Here is an 8,737-nt window from a genome sequence, read left to right as displayed (position 1 = left end):
TCCGGCGATCCCCACGCCACCGCCCCACCACCGTGCTCCCCACTGCCGGCGAGCACCGCCCCCAGCCAGGACCCTAAGATAGATAGTGGGGTACCTCTTTGGGGAGCCCTCCTCCCCGCTGCGGGTGGTTCTTCCTTAACTCCAGCGAGCCCCCCCTGAAAATCGACTGACCTAGAAGTCATTTCAGTCGACTGAAGTGTAGCTAAATCAGAGCAGAGCAGCAACACAAGCGAGGGGGGAGCAGCTGCAGCAGTGCGAGCGAGAGCCGGAGTGGCAGCAACAGATTCGACCGGTATGGACACTGCCGTCGAAGGGGCCTCGCACTGGGGGAGAGCTGCCATGGAGATGTCTCCCATGGCGTCGGCTTCGAGGTAGCCGCTCCATGGGGGTGCAGGATGGAGCATCGTTGGTGCCGGGAGGTCGAGTTAAGGAGAAGGTGCAATGCGATGAGTGTACAACCTCTTTGGTGGCGCCGAGTAGGCCTCGGCTTCGTCCGAGGAGTCGGTGAGGATGCTGCGGTTTCGATGGAGCAGGTTAAGGCGGCGCTGTGGGGATGGAGCAACCGCGATAGACGAAGCGATCACCGGAGCAGCTACGTGGAGGTGGAGGACGGGGCAGCTGAACCAGCGGGACAACGAGATGGACGACCGATCCTCATCCGGGGAGGTGGATGAGGGACGTCGAGCTGTTGTGGTGGACGACGTCATCGGGGAAGAGGCTCCGGCTGGGCAGCGGTGAGGTGGCGGACGGAGGAAGGTGGGGTTTCATGGCTGGAGCGGAGAGGTTATGGCGGCCTGGGATTTCGAATGGCGAAAAGGAGGCGATGGGAGGGGGGAACCATGACTTAGGGACACACTTGTCCAAAATGTAGGGTGTGTTACAAAAGTACCCCCACCGATTTGAACTAGCGGCCCTTTCGGCTCAGGGTTAGAAGGGGGATTTCGCGTGTCGAGATTTTGTAGTTGGAGGGAGTTTTCGCGCGCGTTGTAATTTCGAGATAGCAAGGCACGGGTTGTGAAGGCGCCCGTTTTGGGAGCACGATATCGGAATTTTCGGGATATAACAAGGCGCAGGTTGAATTTTAGGGACAAGCCTAACGTGTAATATTATACTTGTACGTACCAAATCAATTCACACTTCCCTCAACGAAAAAAGCAAAAAAAAAACTATTCACACCATACAAAGAGAGAGCCTTGTCTCGTTTTACTATACAAATGCTATTCCTCCTTCCATCTATATAGGGCCTAATGCGTTTTTCGAGGCTAACTTTGACCAAATATTAGAGCAATAATATATGACATGCAACTTACACAAAGCACACCGTTAAATTCGTATGTGAAAGGAGCTTTCAATGATATAATTTTCACATTGTGCATGTCATGTACTATTAATCTTGTCAATAGTCAAAGGCGGTCTTAAAAACGCATTAGGCCCTATATAGATGGAAGGAGGGAGTATGAATCCATGTTATGTCCAATTAAACTTTTTCGCTGGCTGTATAATGCATGTAACCTACTCATACCAACATTTTAGTGCATTCCAAATGTTTATACCACTGCTGCAATTTGAACTGAATTTGAATTTGTTTCTCTATTTCAATAAGAATCTACAATCATGATTGTTATCAACTTCAACCATCATTCATGTATTACCTTAACAACACACCACATGATTACTATAGAGATAGATATGAACTATGTGTACTATATGAACTCGAATTCAATTTTTTGAATACACTTGATGTTGATTCCAAATAATAGTACATTTGATGTACTAACTATATATTCATAATCTAAACCATGTTCCATATGTACACCGTGTTTATCACACAAAGTATAGTGCCCCGCCCCCTACATTATGACAAGTATTTAGCCCTGAGCTGCAAAAGCCACACATTAGCCCAAATTATAATCAATGCTCTATATATTATATGTAGTACTAGCAAGATGCCCATGCGTTCCACGGAACATCAACATGATCAAGGGGAGGCCTTATTTGCAAATATGGAGAGGGGTGTGGGTATATTTTTTCAAAATTGCCATAGTTTCCTTCCTATCGGTCAGATATAAATCGGACGGCCTATATTGCAGGATGGCAGGTACACCACCATCAACAACCTATTTTTTTATAAGAGTAGAGATAAAATATATTATATGTAGTATAGCATGTTCATAACCACACCATGTGTATCACCGTTATATATATTCACGCTTGCGTCGGTTTAAAACAGTATGATAAATTCTTCAAATATCTGAATTCGCTTTTATAATGAATTATGGTCTCTATTCATCTTTTACACCCACACAATCCTGTTATCTTTGTAGCTAGCACTAACTTTGTCTCGTGCATGCACACGCCCGCATCCCTCTCACCCTCTGTTGGGGGTATAACTACTGAGGATAAACCGCCCAGGAGGGGCCGGGTTATGCTCATCCGTATTGAAGCCCATGAAGACAAGGAATATGGCGCTTTACTACAGAGATTTAGAGGCCCAGAGCCCAGGGACGGATTAGGGCCCATAGACATAAACTGCCATGTGATATGTAACTTGTGTTGTAAGATAGTAAAAGGTAGAAAACCGAGCCGGACACGTGTATGAGCCGGCCTCGGTATTCTGTAAACCGCCGGGCATCAACCTGTGTATATACAGGGACAACCGGTGGCGGTTCAGGGACAAGAAACAACAACTCGAGAGATAGGTAAAGCGGATTCACTCCTTGCTTATCGAGACCCCATCAATTCCATCACAACTGGATTGTAGGCTTTTACCTTCACCGCAAGGGGCCGAACCAGTATAAACTCCCCGTGTCCTTTGTCCGGTTTAACCCCTTTAAGCTAATCTCGTTGTGATGGCTCCACGACTAAGTCCTCTCACTAGGACATCTGACGTGTTAATTTCACGATAGTTGGCGCCCACCGTGGGGCTATTGCACAATGGTTTCGAGTTCTTAAAGGGCAACTTTGAAGGACTCAAGGGATACGCAGTGGGCCGGATGACCAAGAGTCATCGCGGCAAACTCTACATCGACGACGCAGGCTGGGGCCTCGAGGCCGGCTCAATCGAGTACGGGTACTGGGTCCCCTTTGGCGGAATTCACGTCTTCATCGGCAAGATCGACGAACCGGGCCCTGAGCTGGACATCTGCACCGACCTCATCGAGACGGCTCAGCGTGCAAGCCCTGCCCGGGTTCAGCCTGCCATGAAGCATGCGTTCGTGGGATTCATCCATGGTGCGGAACCTGAACCGGTGTCCGATGGTGAGACGATCATTTACTGATGGCGAATCATCCACCGGCGAGACCGAGTCGCTGTACCAGCTACAAGATGGCCGGTTCGGGGGCTGTTCTGATGGCGACAGTATTCTGGACCCCCTTGAACCGCCAAACCGGGTTGCAATCTTCATAGCCGGTACACAGCCCACATTGCAATCTTCAACTGCAGCAGCGATGACTTCTGGATTGGCAGCCGAGGCAGGAGGCCCCGCGCGCCAGCCGGCTCAAGTTTTGTCCGGTTTATTGGACGCCTGGACGACATTGTTGACCACGGCAGTTACCCCGGAGACTCAAGATCGGCATAATGCGGAGGTCACAAAGCTGCGGGATCAGATAACTCAGGCCAAGGAGGACTTGGCGGCTGAGGAAACTGAGGGAGTCCTGGATAAGGGGGTATCCGGACATCCGGACTGTGTACAACATCCGGACTATTGAAGCGTGAAGATACAAGACTCAAGACTTCGGCCCATGTCCGGATCGGACTTTCCTTGGCGTGGAAGGCAAGCTTGGCGATTCGGATATTGTATTTTCTTCCTTGTAACCGACTCCATGTAAACCCTAGCCCTCTCCGGTGTCTATATAAACCGGAGAGGTTGGTCCTTAGAAGGCCGATCACAATTACATTCATACCATCATAGGCTAGCTCCTAGGGTTTAGCCTCTACGATCTCGTGGTAGATCTACTCTTATACTACCCATATAATCAATATTAATCAAGCAGGAAGTAGGGTTTTACCTCCATCGAGAGGGCCCGAACCTGGGTAAACACCTGTGTCCCTTACTTCTTGTTACCATCAACCTTGACGCACAGATCGGGACCCCCTACCCGAGATCCGCCGGTTTTGACACCGACATTGGTGCTTTCATTGAGAGTTCCTCTGTGACGTTGCCGCAAGGCTTGATGGCTCGAATCGTCTTCAAGGACGACATTACTTCGGAGGGAGCTCTAGCTGTAGGCCAGACGCTCCGGCTAGGCAGCTTTATCATGGCCGCCCCGTCGGCGACAGAGCCAACGACAGCCTCTCGGGTCATCAATCATAACCTTCGGGTCAGTTCGAAACTTGCCGAACAGATGGATCCAATGGATCTCTCCTCCTTTAAGGAACTCTTGGATCGCATCGCCGCTCTGGGAGTCGCTACAAACTACGACCGGATTGGGCTTAAACCCGACCGAAGGGACATCAGATCCCCGCCGGCCACCCATGAGATAGCGATTGTGGAAGAACCACACGCGGATCGTCCCCCAGCTTTGAGGACAAATTATGTTCGGATCACTGAACTCCTTGAGCCGAAAATATGCTCACAGGACAACCTGCCCTAGGTCCCGGACTTAGGATCGGGCATTGGGTCGAAGGAATCGGGTAGCATCCCGGATTCCGAGCTGTTGGGCTCGGAACCGTCCGCGCCCGTGGGCGTTAGATCGGATCATAATGAGTATTCTGCTAACAACACTTATTTGGACTTAAACTGTCTCTCCCACATCAGGCAAGAGCCCCAGGAGACGGTACATCATTACTGGGCCAGATTCCTCCTTGCACTCAATAAGGTTAAGGACTGCCGCGAGGAGAACATGGTCTCACTCTTCTACAAAAACTGCACGGACGAAGGGTTCCTCAATGCTATAAGCCGCCGCGAGGTAATATGTTTCGCGGACTTGGCAACCATAGTACGTATGTACTATGCAATGGAGAGCGCTTGGAAGACCCAAACAGAATTTTGGGATAGTACCACTCTCACTAAGACCTTTGTCCGAACCAAACGGACGAACTCTCATAAGACGTCCAATCCAATCCCCAAGAAACTGAAGCCCACCCCAGGGCGGGGATCCGTATTGGAAGAATGGCTCGACGGGCCATGTAAGCTCCACAGTACGCCGGATACAATGCCAACTCATAGCCTTAGGGCATGTTGGATACTCCGGCAGGTGGCAAAAAGTGGCGAGGATCTTCTTGCGAGCCATGCAGCGGAACAATTCCTGCCCACGGACACAATACGGTAATAACAGTCTTCGAGACTTTCGCCTCGAACAACAGGTGCAAGCGGGCTCACCGATGCTCTGCGGAAATTTTCCATGTGGCAAAGATGAACCCCTGGAACGGCACGACTATAACTTTCAATGCCAGTGACGAACCTCGATTCCAGACTGTCCGGGCACCGGCCGCTCTGGTCCTTAGCCCAATCGTGGATGGCTTTCGGCTAACCAAAGTACTCATGGACGGCGGAAGCGGGTTAAACTTGATCTATGAAGAAACGCTCAACAAAATGGAGATTGATAAAAGCCGCATTGAGCAAAGCGGCACCACCTTTAGGGGAATCATCCCTACTCGGGAAGCATGGTGCGCGGGAAAAATCACACTCGATGTGGTATTCGGCACTCCGGAGAATTATAGGTCCGAAGAAATCACATTCCAAGTGGCTCCTTTTAGCAGCAGATATCACGCCCTTCTAGGGCGGGACGCTTTTACAAGCTTTCAAGCTGTACCCCATTACGGGTACATGAAGCTTAAAATGCCCGGGCCCAACGGAATCATCACTCTAGCTAGTGATCCATACGTCGCACTCCGTGCCGAAAACAAAACCGCAACACTAGCCCTGGAAGCATTATCTGAAGCCCTGGCAGCCGAAGAGTTAACAACACTGCGGGCCACCGTGGACAGGGACGACGTGATACTCGACAAACGACCCAAGCCCACCTCATTTAAACCTGCAGATGAGATAGCCAAATTCTAGGTCCACCCAACGGATCCGACGAAGACAACATCCATCGGAACACAATTGAGCCCTGTGATGGACGCCGCACTGCGAGATTTCTTACGCGAGAATTGGGACATTTTTGCCTGGCACCCTTCGGGCATGCCAGGCATCCCACGCCGGCTGGCCGAACACAGCCTAAACATACTAAAGGGATACAAACCGGTCAAACAGACCCTAAGGCGGTTTTTAGAACCCAAACGACAGGCCATGGGGTAAGAGCTATCCAAGCTACTTGAGGTCGGATTCATCAGAGATATTAAACATCCGGATTGGCTGGCGAATTTGGTAATGGTGCCAAAGAAGGACAAATCCTGGCGCCTATGCGTCGACTTCAAAGACCTCAACAAGGCTTGCCCCAAGGATCCCTTTCCCCTCCCTCGCATCGATCAAATCATCGATGCCACAGCTGGACACGACTCGCTGTGTTTTCTCGACGCATACTCTGGATACCATCAAATAAAGATGGCAGAGTCTGACAAGGCTGCAACAGCTTTTATAACACCATATGGCCCTTTTTGCTTCAACACTATGCCCTTCGGGCTCAAGAATGCCGGTGCAACCTATCAACGCATGATCCAAACATGCCTGGAGAAACAAATCGGCAAAACAGTGGAAGCATATGTGGACGACGTTTTCATAAAAACCAAACACGTTGAAACCCTAATAGATGACTTGAGGCTCACATTCGATAACCTCTGGACATACGACATCAAGTTGAATCCAGAAAAATGTGTTTTCGGTGTCCCTTCGGGAAGCTCCCGGGCTTCATTGTTTCCAATAGAGGAATAGAAGCGAATCCAGCAAAAATCCGAGCCCTGTCGCAGTTGGCCATACCAACAGACCTCAAGCACATCCAGAAGCTAGCGGGATGCGTGGCCGCTTTGAGCCGCTTTATAGCCAAGCTAGGAGAAAAGGCGTTGCCTCTTTACCGCCTCCTTCGGGGCACCGAACACTTTGTATGGACGGATGCAGCCGCGGCCGGACTCGATGAGATAAAGACCTTATTGGCCAGTAATCGGGTCCTAACAGCGCCAAACATCAGTGAACCTATGCTACTATACATAGCTTCAACACATCAAGTGGTAAGCGCAGTGCTCGTCGTCGAATGAGAGGTGGACGAATACAAATTCCCGCTTCAAAAGCCGGTTTACTATGTATCAACGGTCCTCACCCCGTGTAAGTCCCGATACCCGCACTATCAAAAAATAGCATACGCAGTCTTCATGGCATCTCGGAAGCTAAGACACTACTTTCAAGAGTGTTCGATTACCGTCGCCTCCAAAGTACCTGTGGGGACCCCGACTCATAAGTCGAGATCACCGAATGCACGTGTACAGTGATCCCAGAGATCAATGATCACTGAACACACAGAAGCTGAATAACAAGAGTCTTACATCCACACATACCATCTTACACAAATTATGGCCATTATGGTCAAGTCTTACATAGATAAAGCCTTAAGGGCTGAACATCAAATGAAACACAAGCAACGGAAATCTTCGTTGATAAGTAGAACCCATGCCATCTGCCTTAACCCTACAGGCATTCTGACTGGTAAACGTCCTAGTTTGCATGTTCGTCTCCAAAGAACTCTTCTTCGAACTCCGGTTCTTCCATGCCTAGCCAATTAAATAACCAGTGGCAAGCCAATGAGTACTTTGAATGTACTCGCAAGCAACCCATGTTTTGGTTCAAGATACAACAATGCATGATATAGGTAATTTTTTTGCAGAAAGCTAGTTTTGAGTGCAATGACATGTTCAACAACTTGTAAGACATGCATCAAGAGAATTCAAGTAACCATGAGGACAGGTTACAGATATCAACATAAATAGAGTGGGCACCAACCCATCTCAATCACGTCAAGTCCTTTGACTTGACCCAAGTAGTTATCCAAACACACACTGGTTTGTAAACACGTGGACGTAGCCCAAGAGTGGTTACCCAACTGTCCTTGACCATGGACATGGCTATTCGAATAGTTTTACACTCTGCAGAGGTTGCACACTTTACCCACAAGATCCGGGGAACTTTCGTGTCATCCACGACCCGCGATACCTCAAGTACCCGGGGTAAGCACCCGATCACTACCTTTCCCTAGACGACACTAACAAGGAGTCCACTCGTTGTTTCGTATCCTCACAATGTACATCATACGAGACTCACTCGAGATTGCAACATCCGAGAGGGGACACAACGGTGTATCCGGTGCCCTGTGAAAACAGTCATGGCCGCCCTACCTGGCACGACCCCGTCCCGAGAGAGAGCACCAACTCTCCCCCGCCACTAGTAATGTGGGCTCCAAGATAGTATCGGCCTAGGTAATCAATAATGCCCTTTCCCATATAAGGGTAGAGTGGTTGCGCATGTAAGGTTGGAATAACGGTCGCAACTTAAACCAATCCGTTTTGAAAACAACACACACTTGCCTCGGTACACCACTTCGTCATCAAGTGGCTACCCAACTCATCATCTCCCCCGGGCATAAGTGGCACCCGATGGGGTTTTCGAAAAGTCTTTTGAAAATACTTTGTCTCCATCACCATGCATAATCCCGTCCCTTTTTGCGTAGCACTACTTTAGCATCCTAACTACTCCCACCATCATAACCCTCATAAGAAGGTAGGGTTATGCACAATGCAAGTGTCAACGAGGAAGTTCGGTGGCAAACCATCAAGTGGATACCACCTCATCATGATTCCGTTGCAACA

Source organism: Triticum dicoccoides, chromosome 6B (genome assembly GCF_002162155.2).
Source record: "Triticum dicoccoides isolate Atlit2015 ecotype Zavitan chromosome 6B, WEW_v2.0, whole genome shotgun sequence".
In the NCBI taxonomy this organism is placed as follows: Eukaryota; Viridiplantae; Streptophyta; class Magnoliopsida; order Poales; family Poaceae; genus Triticum; species Triticum dicoccoides.
The sequence above is the reverse complement of the archived record's forward strand: the minus strand, read 5'-3'. Positions refer to the sequence as shown.